The 24,186-nt window shown below is 45.0% G+C and overlaps 1 protein-coding gene across 2 annotated transcripts in view; it reads right to left on the reverse strand.

Annotated features, from left to right (window-relative positions):
* dimm (basic helix-loop-helix family member dimmed) overlaps positions 1-24,186 on the reverse strand; it is a 391,032-nt gene that overhangs the window by 134,586 nt on the left and 232,260 nt on the right. For both annotated transcript variants that reach the window (XM_089587989.1, XM_089587988.1), the window contains exon 4: positions 22,195-22,264. The gene's annotated coding sequence lies outside the window, so the exon portion shown is untranslated. The remainder of the gene's footprint in view (positions 1-22,194; positions 22,265-24,186) is intronic.

Below are 24,186 nucleotides of genomic sequence, written 5' to 3' on the forward strand. Positions count from 1 at the left end.
GGAGCGTGAGTGGACACATGTCTACGCTTGTCACGTATGCCCCTAATCAACATGTTCTTTATCGGAGATATTTCACAGGGACATGTCTCGGTGGCCACAGACATTCTGGAAAGCGCCAAGCCACGATCCATCTGTCGCTTATAAGACATGTCCCACAGGGTCATGCATGGATACATGTCCACACATCTCATATGACTTTTATCAATGTGTCTTTTATAGGAGCTGTCCCACAAGGACATCTGCATGTGACCACCGGCGACATATTCGGGGAGTGTCATACAACAATTAGCATGTCGCTTATAAGACGTTTTCCACAAGGACATGCGCAGACATGCCATCACGTGCCATGTGTTGACGTGGATGCACACGGTACATATGTAGGAGACTGCCAACGGCCTATTCTCAAGAATTCACACACCATGATAAACACGTTTGTTATCCCACAGGTACATGTGTCTACACATGTTCACACTTTCTATGTGGATCCACAGGTTTTATGGTTGTATACGAGAATTTTGACAGTTTCTAGGTCACCCAGTGACGTTTTAAATAAATCATCAGCGAGGAACAGTCTCCATTCCATAAATCATACTCAGGTGACCCCTACGAAATGAACAATAAAATAATAACGCAAGGTTTTGAAGATTTCGGCACACTTTTATCACATCCGCTCTTTCTTACAGAGATTGCGGTTTACATGCGAGAATATGACAGAGTTCATGTCGCGTCCACAAATGCAGGTGTACAGTCCAAAAGGGTTGGTATTACAATAATTAAACATCTTTACATTACATTTATTGCAATTATCACGATTGTTACAATTATACGTTCATTCCGCCTTCTATCCGAATTTTATTCAATACACCATTCTCCCCGGCTAAAAGTCACGCTGTGCGCTACTGTACTTTTCAAAACTGTCCATGCACCTTCAAAAGTCATTAAGCTTATGTGAAGTCGCGCGTTAAGAAGCTTTTATACCAGGGTACTTCTATTTTAACTGACTATAAAGAAATACGAATCTGAGCCTGACGCAGGTTACGCAGGAGAACGTGCTGTCCGGCCGCCACTCTGAGAAAGATGGCAAGACTAAAGCACAGCTATTCGACCGTATTCGAAGAATTCAGTGCAGCATTATGACTGGAAAAAAGGGAATTAGTCCCCTTATTTGTGACATTCGGACCTCAAGACAATTATAGCGCGCATCGCTGCAATAATATATCACTGTGATGACACAGCGATGTGGGGCACTACAGTTCCGGTTAACATTCGACGCTTAAACAAGCGCGTCTTTTTCTCCTGGAAGTGTGAATGACCTGCTGGAGCGTATTGCCAGCTCGTTAAATGCAGCTTGTGCGATGCTCAAAGTTTAACAATGTGAATTCAGTCCGTTTCCATGACGCCTCAATACGACAGGATGGCGTGCTCGTCTGACGTACACAACCTTCGGGCGTATACTGAAATCATTCGCTTGTAACGCGCATGCTATTTGTTGATATCGGTCATCTTGATGATCAACATGTCGAATTGCGTGTAATGCAAAGTGAACGCGGGTTCCGCAGCGGTGGTGTAGTAGTTAAGGCGCTCGGCTGCTGACCCGAAGGGCGCGGGTTCGATCCCGGCCACGGGGGCCGAATTTCGATGGCGGCGGAATTCTGGAGGCCCGTGTACTGTGCGATGTCAGTGCACGTTAAAGAACTCCAGGTGGTCGAGATTTCCGTAGCCCTTCACTACGTAGTTCCTCATAGCCCAATAAACTAAGCCAAAGCAAAATGAACGCCTCTCCAATAGACTTCAATTAACCATATTCTGTGCCATCTGCAGTAAACTTATCCCCTCAAACTTCTTGATGCCGTCCGGACACCTGACTACTCTATGCCTCTTCTTGCTAGTCTTGCCTTCTCTTCAAATCCACTACGTTACCATTACAGACCGTCAGCTATCTTCTCACCGAAATGTAATCCCTGCCCACGTCCATTTCTTCTTGATTTCAGCTATAGTATCATTGCTTCATGTTTGTTTCGTAACTCGGTCCACTCTCTTCGTGTTTCTTAGTGTTACTCCTTTCCCTTATACAGCTCGCTGCGCTGTCCTCAATTCTTGCTCAAGCCTTTTCGTTAGCCTCAACGTTTCTGCTCCAGAACTGAATACTGGCAAGGCAGAGCTATTGCATATTTTTTTTCTACTCAGAGACATTGGTAAGCCACTATTCATGAGTCTGGAGCACCTGCATGCATTGCACGCATTTATTATTCCCCTCGTTGTTTCGCCATCATTCCACGCTCTCCTATGTGCATCCTTTGTGAACTTTTTTTTTATGTTGCGCTAACTGGTTGCCTAAGAGAATGTATCACCAACTAGCCTTGAAACAAGCTTTTTTTTCTCGAATGCTTATTGTGCGGATCAGCAGCATTGCGTGTGGTAAACTTTTCGGCCCGTACTTCGCTCTCTCTTGCACCACGTATGCTGCAATGGTTTCGGCTTTTTGAAGAAAACACAGGACGTTCATAGAAAGCCGGTGAACACGGTACTTCGTGTGCTCATACACTTGTCGACACTTTTGATACATCATGTGCAGGAGCATGCTTCCATAAACACTAAGCCCATAGGCTCAAATACCGCTCTCCGTTCGCCTGCGCAGCTCGCGTTTAATTAACAAACAATGGCTCTGAACTAAAGCACGTAGAATATGAGTTATACGCTATAACTTGTTATATACATTATAACATAGATTATACGTTATAAGTTCAAGCATAGGTGTCATTTCGGGTCTCGTTTACGAATAGCTGCACTTATAGTGATCAGAAATTTTTTGGCTAATTATCGTTAAATTCGCAACATACTAAGGAAGCTTTCCTTGGCAGGAACACAGGAAAAAAAAAGGCAATTTTTCAGTGCGTAACTCACATTTATACCGGGCGTTTTAAGCAAGCCTGCCACCACTTATTAGTTTGTGGTGCAAAAATGGCTGCCGCGGCATAGGAATACCAGTGTTGGCGGGCGTTAGAAAACAGGTGAATCATACAAACCGGTAAGCTGGTTACTAATTTCTAGTATTAAATTTTCTAACGATTACAGTTCGGGATCGCTTGCAATTAAAGCCCTGTAGGCGGCCATTTGTAATAGCCACATCAGTTCTTAGAATTTAGAAATCGCAGTTACTATCGGCGCTGTGGGTCAACACATTCTATACTCCGTTTCATACATAGCTGTCAACGCAGCCAAGGCTACGGCGCCTGTTCGCGCTCCTCGTCCGCATCGTAATGTAGTGCGTCGAAAGTGAAAATAGTAATGAACTCAAAATTAAAGTTATTGTTGGTTAATATTGCAATATAATGATAATAGTGTTTTATTTTGCAAAAAGATTGCTTTTTCTTTAATGTTCTTCAAAACAGAGTGCCTTAGATTTCTGGTTTTTTTTCGGATCCTCCTGTATCAGGTTTTCGCAGCTAAGCCGGCTGGCGATGTCGTCTGCTTTCGTCTTTCAGTTTCCGAGTATGCGAAAATGGCACCGCTATCTCCTACTCGCTTGTTTTCTTCGCCCACTGCGGCTTTAAAAACATCTCCTGCTCGCATATTCTCCAAGCTGAAGCCTCCGAAGATTTCGAAAGAATGCAAGCAGGTGATTGTCAACGTTTACTGTAGCGTAAGGAAGCGCTTCCCGGAGAAGACTGTGCGTGAAGTTGTCGGGCGAGATGACCGGGTGAGCCCTGGGACAGTTGCGAGGTTCAAGAAAGAAGGTATCTCTACTGGAATAAGATCACCTTGTGTGCCGCATGCTAAAAAGTCGCTCATTGCCCGAGAAAAGCACTTCGCAATCACGTCCGTCGCCAATAGACTACACTGCCTTTTCCCTTCGAAGCAAGTAAAGAGCGCTGTGTTTTTCAAGGTAGGCATTAGAGTTTGACAGTTTCGACTTTCTACCTAATGATTATTTTAATAAAAATAAAAAAAGAAATGAAAAAAAAAAACAGCAAAAGCCGGGAGTCAAACCTTGGCATCTTGTAAAATGAACGCACAGGCGCGCGCTTCGTACCACTCAGCCACGACGCGAGGTGGACGGATACATTTCGCTCGTTTTTTGCAGCGGACTACTTTCGTACCTTTGGCAGCGTTGACAGCTATGTATGAAACGGAGTATAGACGCCCTGCGCCAAAATACGCGCGCCTTCAAAAAGAGCGAGTATTTGGCACGTGCAAAGCAACGCCCCCTAGTACACGTCAGTCCATGACGTACATGTTACGCGTCGTTTTTTTTTTTTTTTTTTTACCGCAGCGGCGAGCAACGGCGAGATCCGCAGAGCGGTCGGGACAGAGTAAGCCACGTGGCAAGTGCGCCACGCGTTGACGTTTACTAGAGGGCGTTGCTGTGCACGCGCCAAAGACCCGCTCTTTTTGAAAGCAAGCGTATTTTGGCGCGAGATGAAAAAAAAAAAAAATTCTAGCCACATCGCTGACGGCACGGTGTGAGGTAAGTAAGGATAGAGTGACTCGAGCCACTGACACATAAAGTCGCTAATTCCGCTATGCCCCGTGAGATGGCTTTTTCCTAAGCCGACAATTTTGGCGCGTTACACGAACCTGTTGCAGGGTTAGAACCGGCATTTTATTAACAAAGCAGTAATTCTTGCCTGGCGTTTTTTAGTTAGTTGATTTGTTCACTCGACCGTTGAATCTTTCGTTCGCCACCGTCCCTTGCGTCCGTTATTGCGCCCCACCCCAAAAAAAAAAATGACGGACGAGGTTGGGCCGATCGAATGCGAATTAGGTGCGCTCGCACATGGATTTACACTTCGGACTCGTTCAAGAGTCGGTTTGAGAAGGTTAAAAGTCTCCCCAAATGATCATCACTTAGCCCTCTCCGGGGCCTTTCGCGGACACCAGTGATGTTCCATACAGGAACCTAATATACCCTCAGCGAGACTCGAAAATTTATACTTCAAACCCTTCTTCCTTGCAACTGCTTGAAAGCTGTGTCAATTCGGAAAAAAAATCAAGCAATTCAAGTTCTTAAAGTCCCTTGAAACATGGCAAGCTTTCCCTTTTGGCCCAAATTTTACCCCTCAAATTCCATGAAGAAGGGAATATACCTTGATAGGAACATCCTTGGCGGCCGTCCTATACTGACAGCATCTTCTATACATAATCCCTCCACTTGACTTGTTGCCCCCCCCCCCACGCCCCCACGCACTGCGCTCCTGTTCTTTTAGAATGCATTATGTAATCCAGATTAAGAGAACCGCTGGTCCTTAAGGGTAACGGAGTGGATTCCAAGAGAAGGCAAGCGTAGCAGGGGACGGCAGAAAGTTAGGTGGGCAGATGAGATCAAGAAGTTTGCGGGGATACAGTGGCCGCAACTGGCAAAGGACAGGGTTAATTGGAGAGACATGGGAGAGGCCTTTGCCCTGCAGCGGGTGTAGTCAGGCTGATGATGATGATGATGTTATCCAGCACAGCAATGGTCACCCATTCCCTGCATTGCAGTCTGAGTTCAAATTCATTCCCTTCCCTAAATTTCCGCTACAACTTCATTAACTCCCCTGGGCTTGGTAGTAGGGTAATGTATTCATAATATATTCAAACGCACCTGCAGGAAAGAAATTCTTCATGAGTGAAGGGTCGGGTAGAGGCACATATGAAAATTCTTTACCGAGAGTCAGACACGACCGCGAGCCTCCTCTGGCCTGTGAGTCGAAGGTAAACGACCCGCGGTAACAGAACGCTCTGCTCCATATGAACTATGCACAAGCGTACAAGTACTGATTGTTGCTGGGTCAGTTAATTATAATAGACCATTTTTAATCGGTAGCAGATGTACATCAAACCGATGAGCTGGATCAAGTAAACCTTTGGAAAGATTTTGCTATGGTAACCACACCTTGAAGCTCTTTCTCTGCAAGAGGATCAGATGTTGTTACACGGGCATTTTATATGGTAGTTAGGACAACAACTTGTATCTTTACTGACGGTTAGGGGGTGTCGTACGGCCGCGCTACCTGTTCAATGGCAGGTCAAGTATAGGATTCTTGTACAAAAAATTCAAATATTGGTTGGTTGGTTTATGGGGTTCAACGTCCCAAAGCGACTAAGGCTATGAGAGACGCCGTAGTGGAGGGCTCCGGAAATTTCGACCACCTGGGGTTCTTTAACGTGCACTGCCATCGCACAGTACACGAGCCTCTAGAATTTCTCCTCCAAAGAAATTCAACCGCCGCGGCCGGGGTCGAACCCGCGTATTTCGGGTCAGCAGCCGAGCACCATAACCACTGAGCCACCGCGGCGGCAAAATTCAAATATTGTAATATTGTAAGGTACTGTTGTGTAAATAGCGAAAGGTAATGGTCCATTCTTCCGACGCGCAACAAAATCTTGATAAGTTTGTCCATCACTCGCATCGAGTAAAGTGTGTCATAGAAAAACGAACGGGGAACATTTTAGACGATAGTAATAACTTTGTTAGCAAAAATGCAAGCCTTCCGAGGGGAGATCTCCGGGTCTATTGATTTTTATATTGAAACCTTGCCATGCATGAAAAAAATTGCTTTCATACACTATATCCCGTTGAAAAATCCGTTTCTCTAGAATTCCCGGGTATGAACTGCTCGAAATTATGTCCTCAAAAATAAATGAGCTGAACGCTTCGTTTTATTTTTTCTAACAATCTCTTTCCTTTCATCGTTACACTACAACGTCTCTCTAAATGAAAAGGTTCTGCCACGGCGGTAGCTTTCAGGACGGAGGCTTGCACCTCATTAATCAATAATAGCAGCACTTGTAGCGGCAAATGCTGTCACAATATAAAAATTTGGCGAAGTTTTGTGGCCTACAAAAGAGCTATCCTAGAAACCTATTTTAAAATTAATTGTTTCGCTTTCAATGCGAGGCATGCACAATTGAAATAACAATACGCAAAATATAAGCCCCCATTTCAAAGTCAAGAGGAACGTCAGCAACTGAAAAAACTATTGATGTAACTTCAAAATATATTCCACCAAATTCAGGTCCACGTGGCTGAAATTCAAATATTTATATGTCCGAAATAGGTATTTTCTCGCTAATAGCCCAGACGAAGAGCAGCAGCGAAGTCCTAGCCTAGAAGAAGAAATAAACTAACAAGCTTTCTTTGGTGTAATCATGGTTTTTAAGGACGCTGCTAATCTTCACGCCCTGCTCTTATTCATTAGCCATTGAAACATTACAAAACGACCAGGGGCACTGAACTTCAACAGTAGCTTCACTTTCCTTCACTTCTTTAGGTATTCCCCTGGCTTTCAATAGCTGCATCTTTAGTAAAAATTACCAAAGACACTGGAAATTCTAAAGTGTGCTTGGCGAAAGCATTGTGGTCAACTCACTGCCGCTTCCCCAAACCGCCTTGCGCGGAATAACTGGGTCGCTTCGGAGCCATGCGTCCAACTCACTCGACTGCAACTAGACGTCTGGCGAAGGAGCGGCGGTGCAGCTGCCACCGCCGACGCGCGCGCGCACGTTCTACCGCTACTGTGTGACGTCACGGTTGCTATGCACAGCTGCGCCCCCCACCGGCGCGCCGGTTGCTAAGGAGGGGAGGAGGTTGCGCCGCTGCGCGGAGGAGAGGCCACAGTTGGCACGATTCCAGCACACGGACGGACACCGCGAGCATGAGCCATAAAAGGCTTTCGCCTTAAAACAGCCATATACTTATTGGCTGACACGCCTAATCCATCACTCCGGCTTTCCTTGATGCCTTCCTGTACCGTTCCAAGAGCGAAAGAATACCGAGCTGACTTTACCAAATTCGCCACGAATCGAAATTTTAATATCGTTAGCGAACAGTCAGTAATAAAAGAAATGGAAGTCAGATTGTTCTACTACCTGTAGGCGAAAACGGACAAACAAAAAATCTCTGCCTCTCCCGTAACCGAGAGTAGAGTAAGCATGAAATGTTTACGGGCCTAATGTCATCTCGGTGGACACCCGAACCGCACCGTACAGGAAGGGAGGAACGCCACCACCCGTTCAGCGCGATGCCTTGCAATTTGAACGCAAGGTTTTTTGAGGAAAGGAAATGCCGCAGTAATTCTCTGCCATCTCGCTGGACACCCGAACCGCACCGTAATGGAAGGGAGGAACGCCACCACCCGTTCGGCGCGATGCCTTGCCCTTTGAACGCAGCGCTTCTTCCCCGGGCCCCTGTGCGACTGCGCGGCTTTGCTTCGATGCGCGAAGCCCCTAAGAGATCACGTATGACAACGAAGTGTATCGTGGCATTTGTGTGCTTTTTGCACGTTATTAGAAATCGGAAATTATAATTCCGTGCATTATCAAACGCACAGCGAGTGATATCTTGATAAACATTGAGAAGGGACTGGCAGCCGTTATTTTTTGTGACTCCTTTGGAGACCAACCGGCGCTTGCATGCCGGTCGCGTAGGAGGGCTTAGAGAGTCTCGTTAAATCTCGTTATGTCTCGTACGGTGCCCGGATGTTCTCGTTTCAGAGCCCGGATGACTGGAATTCAGTGCCCGGATGACTGGAATTCAGTGCCCGGATGAGTGGATTTCAGTGCCCGGATGAGTGGATTTCAGTGCCCGGATGACTGGAATTCAGTGCCCGGATGACGGGAATTCAGTGCCCGGATGAGTGGATTTCAGTGCCCGGATGAGTGGATTTCAGTGCCCGGATGATGGATCTCGGTCTCGGCGTGACGTCACCACACTGCCGACAACGGGGGCTAAAAGCATTTCATGCTTAAAAACAAGACGCCATACTTTTAGCTCTCTGCAGAGGTGAGAAAGTGAAAGTGACAGTGATAACGGCAGTGAGCGAAGTGGCAGCAAGCTCCCAACCCAAAAAAGCGCTTCTCTCCACCTCCGTTAGAATCACACTACCGCACACGAGGAGGACGTTTCCGAAGGCACCCGCACCGCTAACATTCTGCATAGGGCACTCATTATTCAGCAGGTCAAAGTACCAGTTTTCCGCCACGGAATAGTACGAATGTGAAGGCGAAGTCATTTACCTCGAAGAAAGCTGCCGAGAAAGCAGTCTGTGTGAAATGCGAATTTCGTAATACTAAGCCAGCATGCAATCCGACTTCATTCCAACATGCCCTCTTTCAAACTTAAGCGGCAGTTCGGTTGTCAGCGTTAACCAATATGTATTTCTCAAGCGTGAGTGTTCCCATGAACGCACACAAAGGAAATTTGTCGCCGCAGGTCCTACAGTACTTTATCCATGACCATTCGCCATGCTCTATATTAATGGCTTCCGCGTTTAGTAATACGGAAGAAAGTCTTCCGAAACAGATTTATTCTTTTACGCGCTAGACAGAATACATTGTTAAATCAATATCACACATAGTAATCTCATGGTAAATGGCAATTAACTTGGGAGCTATTTTGGCGCAGAGAGATGGAACTAATTTAAGATTTAGGCAAGCCAAACAACCTGGAAAGCTGGTAAGAGTGCCCTAATGTATGTATTCGATACATATGTTCTATTTTACATGCACTCTATCTGACTTTCAGTGGCGTTTAGGCTACAGGACTGATGCGCGTCTTAAGAACCCCGCAAAAGACAGATGAGCGCTATAATGTACGCACGGTCTGACGAGGATACAGCTGTATTGAAAACAAGCAGTCACTCTGTAACCATGCACCTTGCGGGAGCTCAAACTGGTGTCAGCTAACCAAGGGTCTAAATTGCGAAGCTGTTGACATATCCATTCACCATTCTAGCCTGCAAATATATTAAAGTGGAAATACAACATGTAGCTGCAGCCTACCGAACACACTGCCAAGCTCCTCGTCCATTTTAGTCTTCCTCAAAAGCCGACACACGGTGGACTCGTTTATTTATTCAAAATACCTTACAGGGCCCAGAAGGGCATTGAGTAAGGGGGGCAAAAACAATAGATTAAGCAAATAGGAAGAATAAATTAAAAACAACGCGTGATATAAGGCAAAAATTAAACACAATTATAAATATACAGGGCAAAACGTAACTACAAGACATACATCACCGAGAGCAACAAAAATTAAAATAGTAGCAAGAATGCATCGCATGTGCCCAATACACATCAAAAGAAAAAGCAGTAGCCATAAAAAACATACAAATGGTTGAAATTGCACAAGAAACCAAAACTTTGTAAAATACCAACGTGAAGAAAAGGGAACCAAGGACACAGAACAACCTGAAACAAGATACAATGTCGTTAAAGAAAATGTTTGTGCAGCTGGTCTTGAAATGATTGGTGGTTGCCGATAGATGCGATACAGTTGGGAATATCATTTATTTACAGTTATTTACAGCTAGGGGATCTTGAACAACAAGGCGCGCATGCACTAAACCGTCATGCTACCGAGGACAAAATTAATACACATGGGAAAGTTCAAGCACGTACAAAAATATCAATATAACACAAAAAAAAAGGAGCGGAGGAAACAAATAAAACGATGAAATACACTTTTCAAGAACAGCCACAGCACTTTGGAAGCGCTAATTAACAAGACAAATACTTGTCACAGAGAAAACGATGAAATTCATTTCCAAGAACGGCTATAGCACTTTGGAAGCGCTAATTAACAACACAAATACTTTGTCACTCTGAACTATGACCTTTTTATTCTCAGCTTCACACGCGAGCTCTCCTGTTCGCGTTTCAACAGTCCCCAAAAAAACGGCAGCAGGCGTCCCCGCGACATCAAACAGAATCGACGCTGCAGAGTGTAGAATAGCGTCTGAAAATTTGTTGACGGCAATACGCTACGCAGAGATTGCAGCGACCTTTTGCATGGGAGGAGCTCCACATTTGCAAAGAAGCCCTCCAAGCATGGATGATAAGCACGCCAAACTGAAGTTAAAGCAGCTTGATAGTCTGTTTCAAGGCTATTAATACAAATAATGTTTGATGGACGAGATTATGCAGATGGTCTCAGAGAGGCGATACGACGGATTCGCCATATGACGTCATAACCTAGCAATGTGCGTCAAACGAAGCTCAAAACATCGCGCATTAAATTATACCAAATCGTGCTCAGGGTGCCATACAGAAATTACAATTTCATAAGAATCACCTACTGCTTAAAAACGTAATTTTGAAGAATTCAGTGAATTTTAAGGCCCATAAGTTTCCGTTTTTTTTTTCTTTTTTTAACTTGCAGGCTTTTCCAAATTCAAAAAGAAAAGAATGCGAGAAATTAGTTTTTGGGGGGTTCAGTTAAGGCAGTTTTCGGCTACGTCATCGAACATCACTAGGCTAGCTTCGTCGTCACAGCACTGTATACGTGCGAGAAATATTATTGGGCTGCGTTGTCGTTGCGAAGCAGTGCAAATACCAAACGACCTCCGTCAAACGTGCCAAATCTGTTTGAGCATTCCGCGAACTCCATGTTCTTTTGGTCGTCTTTAACCTCTCCCCTACGCGAGTTTTATTCGCTCAAGACAGTTTAATATATCAGGTTTAGCATAAGCTCACAGCTGCATGATTTTGTTGCTAGCAGCGAGAACCTGCTTTGACTAGGCTGTTGAAAGGACCATCTGAAACGAAAATGAAAACAAATGAAGCATTAAGAAAAAAACCGAAGTGCTTTAATGTTCTGTCCTCGAAAGTTCAAAACATTTTGCACCGACCTTATTAGCTATACTTCAGTTGCTAACCACCTTGTCGCAGTCTGCTTGAAAGCTCGTCTCCCGATGGACACGATGAAGACACTTTTTCCGCATCTTCCTCTCTCTTCTTTCGCTCCCTTTATAACCATCTCTAAGTGTAGGGTAGCCAACTAATCAGATACCTAGTTAACACCCCTGCCTTTCTATTCCTTCCCTCTCTTTCTTTCTTTGCCCAATCGAGGCGCATCTGCAAGACAACGATGCTTTTCATTAAGGAGTGGATATACCAATAAAACGATCATTCTTCATACACGCATACAAATGTAACCATTACGACATAATTAGACATCCTTCACGGTAGCTCACTGGCTTTGGCATTCAGCAGCTGATACCGAGGTTGCAGGATCGAATCCCGGTCTCGGTGGTCACACACAGGTGGATAGAAAAATGCAGAAACTCTCGTGTGGCGTGCGATGTCAGCGCACGTTAAAGAATCCCAGGTGTTCTAAATTAAGCCGGAGCCCTTCACTAGGCACCCCCATAGCACATATGTCGCTTCGGGACATTAAGCTAGACATACGAAGGCTAGAATCCAAAGAAAGACGAATAAACTCAATGCAACCCCTAGAACAATCGTACTTGCAAAGCCATCGGTAGAATAACGGGATGAAATAATGAGATTCAATTCACTGAACAGACCAGACCAAGTGCTCTGTGGATCGTCACCTTAGAGGCGTAAGCAACACCGACGAGAGCTAGGAACAGTCTGTTCGCTGTACATGTAGCGCCCTCTTTCAGAATATGTGAGCACGATACAGCGCAAATGTTTGAGAAGAAATAAATCGCATCTCGGGTGGAGAAACTATGAAGTATTCGTGGATGGTAGTTATGTTGTCGTCAGAAGTGGTTTCCAAGAACATTAAAATTTAACCACCCACCACGATGGCTTAATTTCAGCTAACCTATCACCAACTCGTGTTTGTTCTCGAACCCATTCTGCTCTAATTTATGAATGGGTTCCTATAAACAGGTCTGAACGTTTTAAATTTTCGATGATACTTACTAGCGACAGACTTTTCTGTTACTAATGGTTACCAGTCTGGTGTAAGTTGTGCGCAGCTTCTCGTGTAGAATACGTCCAGTAATCTTAGTACTAACAGTACTGCACTTAGCTGTACTTCTCTACCCGCCTCCTATTTACGCTTGGAGCCACGTTTGCAGAGCTAGCAACCGCTTTGCACTGGATGCATTACACAGGTGAAAGTAGTTATACATAGTATACTTTACAGCCTTGAAAACACTAATGGCTGCGTTTGGGCGAGTTGGTTAGACATGTTAAACCTGGAAAGCGCAATCTTTCTGTTGTCCGTTGTTTTTATTGCGCTTTCCAGGTTTAACTTGAAAACACGTTATTAGCATTGGTATAATTTAGTTAGTCGTATACTAGATAAATATCTTGGATAGCTATCCTCAAGGGTTCGTTAAGGAATGTTGCAGGAACTGGTTTAATTATATTAACAGCCTATTGAAAAACGTTTTACATAGCCAGAATGAAGACAGAATATTCAGGTTTATGACAAACGTTTATTTCTTTTTCACGCTGTTATTCGCTCAGGGAATGTTAAAAGGGTGTGCCTGGAGTCATTGTAATAACAACCAATAAAACAAAATCTGATGAAAGAGAGTCACGTGTAGGTACAGAAATTGAAGCGACGAAGACAGCATATCTTAAGAAGTGTTCACCACGAAATGTCACGTTGCAATCTGTAACGTGAAATGCCTACAAGTGATGCAGCTGCACGAAAAAAACACAAAAAAGGCAGAGGAGCGAAGTGAGAAGACAGATCTGTCTTCTCGCCGCACCCGCGGCTTCGGTTCGCGCGCTTGTTTTTGCTCAAGTATAAATCGACAACCCTAGCAACATGTATTGCTCGTAAACTGAACATCCAGCCTTCATAAGAGAAAGGAAACAGAAAATAGAGCCACATAAACGCACATAAAAAAAACTGATTATATTACGAATGATGTTCAGAAAAAGCTGCCTTCTGATTTAAAAATTGTTTTTTTTTTAATGTAATAAAAGTTGCCGCCTTCCATGCGAAGCTTAGAATGTGCTATTACACAATAGTAACATGCCACTTTTTGATATAGGCCCCACCAACGGCAACCCATTTACGTCAGTAGTGCACTAGTTTTTGCATGAGCCGCCGCGGTGGCACAGTGGTTATGGCGCTCGGCTGCTGACCCGAAGGACGCGGGTTCGATCCCGGCCGCGGCGGCCGAATTTCGATGAAGGCGAAATTCTGGAGGCCCGTGTGCTGTGCGATGTCAGTGCACGTAAAAGAACCCCAGGTGGTCGAAATTTCCGGAGCCCTCCACTACGGCGTCCCTTATAGCCTGAGTTGCTTCAGGACGTAAAGCCTAATAAACCAAACCAAACCAAACCAAGTTCTTGCATGACATCGTAGAAGAATGAAGGCGATTACAGTCATCACCGGCGACCTTCATGGGTGACATTTTCTCCGAACGCGAAGCACCGATCCTTCAGCAGTCCTTTCGTCTTTGGTAATAATCAATGGCCTGATCACGCTGAGTTCGCGCTGTAAGATGGCTGAAAGAAAGCACTCCTCTCTCTCTCCCCCCCCCCCCCCTCCCTCTTTTTCTTTTCTCTTAATTCCTCCACGAACGCATACACTGACTGTATAACTACATCGAAACAAGATGTATTACCGGTAAATGCAGCCTTACAAACTTTAAATTCAAAGCAACACCCGACAATTCTGTAAGCATTAAGGATAGTTGCCGGGCCAGTTGGTACATGATCTCACCGTAAAACAGCGCGCTAACACCGGACGAAGAAAGAAGACACGCACAAACACAGCGCTGTGTTTGTGCGTGTCTTCTTTCTTCGTCCCGTGTTAGCGCGCTGTTTTGCGGTGTGAATTCTGTAAGATGAACAAAATACGTCATAGGTTGAGAGGAAAGAATTATTGAGCATCCATCGCAGATTATTACTTCCTGCCTAGAGATCAAGCAAATGCGACTGTAGTAAAATCCCAGAAACAAAAAAAAATCTGTGCGCGCGGGCGCTGAATACAGCATCAGCGAATCATTTCCTGCATTAGGAATCCTGTGAAAGGCTGGAGAAGAAAAATTGCCGCAGTTATGCAAGGCACCTTCCTCTTCCTATTTGTATAGCCCGAAAAGAGCGAATCGTTACGAACAAACCGTTAGCGGTTCATGGCACTGACACAACGTCCTATCAATTATGCAGCTTTCCTATCGAAAAAGATTAAGTTAGAGGAAGTAGGCGCAAGTGCTTGAATTGTTCAGATAGGCGCGTTTCATTTATTCAAAAGCGCTCGGTAGGAGCAAAAATAATCACACGAAAAGCAAGAGATGTTCTCCAGTGATACTTGTTTGGCCATCAGTTATGTTGGCCACAACAGTCGGACTGTCTTCTATTCTCTCACATACACAGCGCAAGCAGATTTAAATGTGATTTGCACTCGAACACTGATCTGTCTCTATTTTTGTTCGCTGCTCCCAGATGCGTTTTTTTTTCCAAATTTTTCCCTTTCGGATAAGTACGGGCGGAGCAGCAATGTCTAGACCGCTGACACATACAACCGCCTTTCAACTGTCAACGTTGTAATTACACACGGGCACTCTACGACATCGCTCAAGTCCGTTTGTTATCGTCAAGAACAGGAGCTGTGGTCTGGGAGGTATAGCTGTGACATTTCATGCCAATTACCGCCAACGCACTTATCCATAGAGATTAGTAAAGAATCATGGGTGTAACTTCTAGACATTGGCATAAAATATTATAACTTGCTACCAAAATATCTAAAGAGGATTAGTTGGGTAGATATAGGAGAGGCCTTTATCCCGTAGCGGACGTAGTTAGGATGATGATGATGATGACCAAATCTGTCAAATATAACTTCACCAGAATTTTAGACACCACTTCTTCAAAGCCAGTTATTGAACCACTCTGAAAGGGGTGGGTTCTTTTAAGCGTTACGCGTGCGCTTAACCAATGCCTTCGTTGTTTTACTTTAGTTTTCGTGAGTAAGTTTATTTATAATAGTAATCAAGACAGCTAACCAAGCAAACGCCTACAAGCGATCCAACAGCCGTTGGTACGATAGCCACAGCGCTGGCCGTTAACGAACGCCCATTTTAACGTAAGCAAAACAAACAAGCAAACAGCAAAGCACTGCGAACCGTGCCTTTCGTTTCAAAGCCCTTAACCTCGTAGACACCTCCTGCCCTCTAGCGTGAGCAAACGTCAGTAGGCAGCTCTGTCACGACAACTTCACCGCCGCGCCCGCCTTTCAGCCCCCGTTGCTTAAAAACGCCAACGCTGGCAGGCGACTCTCAAGACGAAAAGGCGGTAAACTAAGCTCGGCCTAACTTAACCAGCCTCGCGCGAAAGGCGCCCGCCTGGAGGGGCAGTCGTACGGGATTCCTAAAAAGGCGTAGAACCTGCGGGCTGCCGTTTTTTTGTCTACCACATTTTTTTTTCTGTCGTACTCTTTATTTAAGAGCGACCGAAAAAAAAAGGGAAAAAAGAGACGAAACAGCGCGGGTTTGAAACGAGCGCTCTCTTTATGCGCGGTCCAAGCTCCTTCCGACAACGCTTTCTGAGGCGCGTAGGCGCGATGAGTCTTGCGTGGTTCGGGGAAACGTGCAATTTTCGTCGAGCTCACGTTCAAGGGGGGGGGGGGGGGGGGGGGGGGGCTCATTCCTTATCGCTTAGCGGAGAACGTAGAACCGTTACGGAAATAAATTTACGGCGGGTTTGAGGAGCGCGAGGAAGGAGTCGGAGGATTACTTAACCGCGCATTTCGCTCTTTTTCTTTTTTAGAGAAGTATGCAACAGCGAAAACCAAAAAAAAAGGAAAGAACGCGGTTACGCTTGTCTCAGTGTGTGCGAGTGTGCGAGTGAGTGAGTGAGTGAGTGAGTGAGTGAGTGAGTGAGTGAGTGAGTGAGTGAGTGAGTGAGTGAGTGAGTGAGTGAGTGAGTGAGTGAGTGAGTGAGTGAATGAATGAGTGAGTGAGTGAAAGAGCGAGTGACTGAGAGAATGAGAGTGCGAGCAAGTGAAAGAGCGATTGAGTGAGTGAGTGAATGAGTGAGTGCCGCAAGAAGAATGCAGAACAAGAACACCAACTTCGATTTAAAAAGATGGGTACGTCATAGTGTTCGCACCGCTGTTGCCTTTCTTCAGCAACACTAACTGATTGCGGTGCCTTTGCCAACTTCCCCAATAAACTTTCCCATCCAGTCACATGTTATGACTATACGAAGTTTTCTAGTATTGTTTCATTTCTTGTTATTTGATAAGACGCTCGTACGTCGATGACGAACAGCATTGGAACGTGAGCGGTCGTTTTCTTGCTGAAACAGCTGGCCTGAATTCGCATGTACAAAAGTTGCAGTCACTTCAAATACAATAAGATATTTCATCACTAAGTTTGGATGATGGAGAACGCCAAGGAAGGAATTCCGCGCTGACGTCAAAGGTGCTAGATAGTTTAAAGGGCAGTGTTTATCTACTAGGGCAAACATACTGGTGAACAGCGCAAAAAAGGCGGGACAACGACAAGACAAGCGCTGACTATCAACTTGTTGATAGTCAGCGCTTGTCTTGTCGTTGTCCCGCCTTTTTGCGCTGTTCACCAGTATGAATGCATACCAACTCGTCCAGATCTCAGCTTTACTAAAGGGCAAACAGCCATTTTTAAGAGAAAACGTTCAAGAATATTCTGGGAAATTTATTTTCTTAATTATTAACAACGCGTCAAATCACGTCCCTTTCACATCGTACCCACGGCATTAGTTTTCGTTTTTTTCACCAAGAGGAATACAAAATCCTTATAGTATTAAAGAAACAGCCTTTGGAAGCAGATTTCTGAACCAAAGTCGAAGCATCAACTGTCAGAGACTCCGAAGGCAAGCTCGCTAATGACTTTCTAGAAAAGCTAATTTTCCTGGCGTAACAGCTTCAAATATCAACGAGCGTTCTACTGCACTAGCAGGCGATTGAATGATTTATTGTATGCTACTTACTTTTTTTTAGGCAAGCGTTTGCCAGCGAAGTTTCATGGTTTCAAGATGCTAAGAAATTTGCCTGATTAGCACAGCTAAGCGTGCGGACGCATCACAAGCAGTGAAAGACTAGCTTTTCATGTGACATCATGTTTTCTGCAAGCACCAAATCTAAACCCCGCCTAGATCGATGCACATATTTCCGGCTTCAACTATGCAGCTTCACCTATTATACAGTTTATTCAACCGGCAGATAGTGTGGATGTCTAGCACAGGTGGTGACCCACAACCGGTTTTTCCATAAGGTTTTAGTGATGACGGTTTCTAGACGGGCATGTGCACTGGCTGGGCTCTGTGAATTATTTAAGAGAAATGATAACGCTAAAACAGCGATAAAATGAGGCACTCTGTGGCCTAGAGACGTCTTTATAATGAATAGGTGGGTGCAAACGTTACGAGACACAGAAAAGAGACCACAGGACAGGCGGCGAAACGTCTGCCTAGAGACGTCTCCTATACGCACCACGAAGTAAAAAAAGAACTGTAACTCTTGAAGAATGAAAGAAAGAAAGAAAGAAAGAAGGAAAGGAAGAAGGAAAGAAAGAAAGAAAGAAAGAAGGAAAGAAAGAAAGAAACAAAGGCAACATTCGACGTAAGAAATGAAAGTTCCTCGTTTAAAAAATAGCTTTAGGCACCAAGAACATGGGGGGGAAGAAAGAAAGAAAGATAGAAAGAAAGAAAGAAGGAAAGAAAGGAAGAAAGAAAGGGAGGAAGAAAGGAAGAGAAAAAGAAAGAAAGAAAGAAAGAAGAAGGAAGAAAGAAAGGAAGAAAGAAAGAAAGAAAGAAGAAGGAAGAAAGAAAGGAAGAAAGAAAGAAAGAAAGAAAGATAGAAAGAAAGAAAGAAGGAAAGAAAGGAAGAAAGAAAGGGAGGAAGAAAGGAAGAGAAAAAGAAAGAAAGAAAGAAAGAAAGAAGAAGGAAGAAAGAAAGGAAGAAAGAAAGAAAGAAAGATAGAAAGAAAGAAAGAAGGAAAGAAAGGAAGAAAGAAAGGGATGAAGAAAGGAAGAGAAAAAGAAAGAAAGAAAGAAAGAAGAAGGAAGAAAGAAAGAAAGAAAGAAAGAAAGAAGGAAAGAAAGAAAGAAAGAAGGAAAGAAAGGAAGAAAGAAAGGGAGGAAGAAAGGAAGAGAAAAAGAAAGAAAGAAAGAAAGAAGAAGGAAGAAAGGAAGAAAGAAAGAAAGAAAGAAAGAAAGAAAGAAAGAAAGAAAGAAAGAAAGAAAGAAAGAAAGAAAGAAAGAAAGAAAGAAAGAAAGAAAGAAAGAAAGAAAGAAAGAAAGAAAGAAAGAAAGAAAGAAAGAAAGAAAGAAAGGCAACATTCGACGTAAGAAATGAAAGTTCCTCGTTTAAAAAATAGCTTTCGGCACCAAGAAAATGGGTGGGGGGGGGGGAATGGGCAAATTCGCTCATAAAATAGAAGTGCAAACTGTGTATACAGGATATCACATGAGGCCGGACGCATAACAGAAGCCAAAGCGCGCTGAACTATCAGCGCAATCAGCCTGACTAGATAGCACCTGTTGTGTTGGCACCTTGACGACGTTTCGAGACCGCTTGAAAGCTGTCTTCAAGCGTTTATCACTTATGCATTTTGTTATGCCACGCTATGTTATCAGGTCGACAGGAGTGGACCCTGGCACTTGTAATATATTAAACGCACGTCCTCAACAAACATTTCTCGCAACGTAAAGGGGTCACATAAGAGCATCTCTTGGCACTCGCCACTGTGCACTGAATAAAGGAGATAATCATGCCTCAGGACAGGTAGTAGCTAGGCAAAAACCGAAGTGTCATTACCGCACGAACTACCCCCAGGCCAACAGGAAAAGCTCATTACCTGCACATTCCTGACAAACCCCCTAAGGAGACTACCCGCAGGGAGTCCGGCGAGCCCTTTATGAAGGACTATGTTCTACACAATAAAAAAATATGCCTCGTAATGCGATAAAAATAATCGCTTGCGTTGTTTCGCGCGGACTCTTTCGAAAGCCCAGCCACTCTTGTTCGATCCACTTACGATTCAGGTCGGGCCCCGCCAGTAAGCAAGCCAGATCGCGTCACCCGTTGAGCTTCGTACACGCAACCAGCAAGCGAGAGATGCCTGCGCGCTCAGAAACCGCGCTGCGACGGAGGAACATCAACAAGCGGTCAGAGCAGCGATAGGGACAACATAAGCAGCGTGAAGTGCAGCGACGAACACGGACCTCAGTGAAGAAAGCAGGAGTTCACGCACGAGCGTGAACACACACACACGTGCGCGCACACACACACACACACACACACACACACACACACACACACACACACACACACACACACACACAAACACACACACACACACACACACACAAACACACACACGGTCGGACAGTCGAACGGACGGACGGACGGACGGACGGACGGACGGACGGACGGACGGACGGACGGACGGACGGACGGACGGACGGACGGACGGACGGACGGACGGACGGACGGACGGACGGACGGACGGACGGACAGGACAGACAGACAGACAGACAGACAGACAGACAGACAGACAGACAGACAGACAGACAGACAGACAGACAGACAGACAGACAGACAGACAGACAGACAGACAGACAGACAGACAGACAGACAGACAGACAGACAGACAGATAGATAGATAGATAGATAGATAGATAGATAGATAGATAGATAGATAGATAGATAGATAGATAGATAGATAGATAGATAGATAGATAGATAGATAGATAGATAGATAGATAGATAGATAGATAGATAGATAGATAGATAGATAGATAGATAGATAGATAGATAGATAGATAGATAGATAGATAGATAGATAGATAGATAGATAGATAGATAGATAGATAGATAGATAGATAGATAGATAGATAGATAGATAGATAGATAGATAGATAGATAGATAGATAGATAGATAGATAGATAGATAGATAGATAGATAGATAGATAGATAGATAGATAGATAGATAGATAGATAGATAGATAGATAGATAGATAGATAGATAGATAGATAGATAGATAGATAGATAGATAGATAGATAGATAGAAGACGGAAGAAAACGAACAAGAAAATCCTCCTCTCATACAAGCTAAGCTCTTCTTGCTCCTCGCCATCGCCATCGGCGTCGTCGCCATAACAGGATTTGCGGCGGAGGGCGCGGCTTGAGAGACCACGCTCCATTGAAAGCCCATATAGTGTACACTCAGAGGTCGGGCCGCATCGCGCCAGCACACCCCCCCCCTCCCCCTCCTGGCCCCCCTTTTCTCAGTGAGGCGCGCCAGAGGCGCTGTTCAATTCAAGCGGCGGCCAAAAGCAGCTGGCGTAAGCGCGAGCGCCTGTCGTAATAGGCCCGCGTTGCGGCGCTGTATGGAAAATAAGCGCCGGCTGCCTGTCTCTAAACCAGCGCCGACAACGGCGGAGAAGACGGCGTTCAAAGGGCAAAGGAGGAAGACCTGGCGGTAAACGGGGGCGCTTGAGCGGAAAGCAAGAGGTGCGAGATTCCTTATTCATCTTCCTTTCATCTTTTTTTCGCTCTTCTTCCGTTCTTTATGCCCTCCCGGCATGCCAGTTCCCCTAGGGCAGCGAGTTTGTTGGGTGCCTATATTCAGAGCCACCATCGGGAAAATGCGTCCCGGAAATAGAAGCGAACGAAGAGTGGGGTTTCTGTGTGAACAGTCGATATCGAATGGATTTGTGAATGTTGTCGATGTGGTTGCTCAGCGTCTTACCAATGGAGCTGAAAAAAGAAAGCTGACACTAAAACGACACATCCAGTGGGAGATTTGGAAATGCGAGTACAGGACAGGGGCGCGGGGAAGAGAATCTGTGCAGGACTGCGGTATTGTGTATATGTCATAGCGTTGGCTTTCAGTTAAGTTCATCCTTTGAGGTGAAAAGAGGAATAACGAATTTTGTTCGCGTGAAAGCACCCCCCGGCGTACTTTTCCATTGTACCGACGAAGGAATTTTCTTACAAACCATGTACAGCTCTCTCGCAACTGTGACAGGTTCATGACACAATCGGAGACATTATTCAGTGCATCATAGTTAGCAGTTGAACAATAAAAGTATTGCTAGAATTGGCACGAAACAGTCACAAATACGCATCTCGTAACTATGCGCTTCCAGCGTCACGGCTGTCTGCTAAAGTCTACGGCTGCCTGCTAAAATGCAGTAATTTAATTACGGTTAAAGCCTCGAAACTGCGATTTGGTTTGACTTCTTATCGCATTTTTTTTATCTAGAGACGTATAGCCCGCGATTCAAAAAAGGCACCTCACCTGCTCATCGAATTGAGTGTTAAACTTAACCTAATGCGGTCTGATTTACCGTTCTTCGCGGTCTCCGGTTCTTCCTGTGTAGACGGTATTGCAGCGCGCTATTGAGCAAACGTATTCACTTTGCAGTGTAATATATTGCGGCAACACTTTTAAGCATCACCCGCGGGTTTTGTCGCAATCTGTCCGCCTTGAGAAATCATCGGCGTACGTACCTTGTAGTGCGTGCCCTGTTTGCAGTCGCGCCTGACGAGGTAGACGACCTGGCTTCAGTCTACTCGCAACCTGAAATGAATATAGGCGAATTATCAGTACTATCACAGTCAGAGCAGTACAATGATAAACAATGAAAACAAAAACAAAAGAGGATTTGGCATAGTGCGCCTTAGAACATCAAATTACCATTCATAATCTAAAAAAAAATAGTTTCTTTTCTTTATGGATTTTAACATCCCAAAGCGACTCAGGCTATGAGGGACGCTGTAGTGGAGGATTCCGATAGTAATTTGTCTACCTTAGGTTCTTGAATCTGCAGTCACATAGCCCAGTACACGGTCCTCTAGCATGCGGCTCCATCGAAATTCGACCACCGCGGCCGGGATCGAACCCGCGTGTTTTGGTTCAGCATCCGAGCACCACAACCACTGAGCCACCGCGGCGGCTCAATAGAATAGCTACGTTAATTTAGTCTGTTGATTTTTTTTTTCTGCACCAACGGGTATACAGAGGACCTCCTTTGATGTAAGCGACATCACTCGTCGTGGGTGTCAGTGTCGTGCGTCGTGACTGGGAACTACTGGCTGGAACTGACGGCCAGTACGACTACACCTACTGGCCGTCAGCTGTGTTGCTAACGTTTTTGCTTCTGATATCATCGATGGCTAAGCTTGTCAACTAGGCACTTTTGTCTGCCAAGCTCAGTTGCATCAGAGGCAGGAAACGGCGGCAGCACAAGATCTTCCCAGATGACGTCTCCTAATCGCTCCGGCGCACATGTAGTCGAACGGGCTTTCGATGTTATCGTTTTTGTTTAGTCGAACTCGGCTACCAATAAACTTTTGCTGCTGTGATAATCGCTTATTCTGTAATAAAAAACTGCGGTGCATGATAGAGGACGCAACGAGATTCTAGCTACATTACTGCATCGCTTCCAGCTTTCTTGCAAAACAAAATTGCGCAAAGGAATTTTAAGTCGACTAGGTTGAACATAACGCAAACACCTTCAAAGCGGGTGAGCCAGCATGGCGTGTCTTGCGAATATTTTTGAAGAGCGTTGCACTCGTGCAGCGTTACGCCAGTAGGCAGTTTAGCATCCAAGAAACAAGCAGAAGACAAACAGAAAGGTGAATAATAGCACAGGATGGCATTCAGTGAAAGTTCCGCACTCCAGGAGTAAAAATTGAACGGGATACTTAAGCTTCGTTAAAGATATGACACGATAGTATTAACGGGTTAATGCCCATATATTTGAAATTGGTCAGTCTCGAGTTTACATTGACAAATTGCTGGAAGCCATCATATTACTCCTGGCGCAGTAGTGCAGCGGTTAAGCGATACGTGCCACTGCCCTGCAATTACAGGTGCTGCCACCGGTGAGGCTTGTGAGATCCATGTTTGTAATCTCGAGCAACCTCTCGCGACCACGCATTAATTTAACTGCCGCCTTCCACGGTGGCCAGTTTGCTCACAATCCGGTGGGCTGGTTGTGATGGCGTCACAAAGTCACGTGACCTAGTTGACCAACCAAGGTTGCTTGTCGGAAGAATTTTCGCTCACAACGACGACGACTGCGCCAACGCCGGGATTTTTTGCAGAACGGAAGCCTTAACGGTGTCGCGTCAAAAGCCGATGGAGGGCAAACAGCCGTTCCTTTCTCCCCCACTGACTCCCCTCTGAAAAAGATGTAGGAAGGCATGACGGTGATAATCGTAGAATGAAATCACGAGATTTCACTGGATGAATCCAGCCTGAACAACGCCGTGCAATAAATCCCCCCGAAAGTTTGATTGGCATTGCACACCTGCTATGGTGACGGCTAAATGCCTTTTAATTCTCATTTCACACGGACCCGCTAAAGAGATCACACAAAGGAGAAGCAGGGGGACATTCTCTGCTCAGGACATATTTACGACGTTAGAATTTCAAACGCTGCAAGGTGGAGAACGAATTGAATCAACGACCTTCCGACGCTCGCAGAATAACCCGGC

This window comes from Amblyomma mixtum, chromosome 4 (genome assembly GCF_055824585.1).
Source record: "Amblyomma mixtum isolate Tamu chromosome 4, ASM5582458v1, whole genome shotgun sequence".
NCBI classification, from domain to species: domain Eukaryota; kingdom Metazoa; phylum Arthropoda; class Arachnida; order Ixodida; family Ixodidae; genus Amblyomma; species Amblyomma mixtum.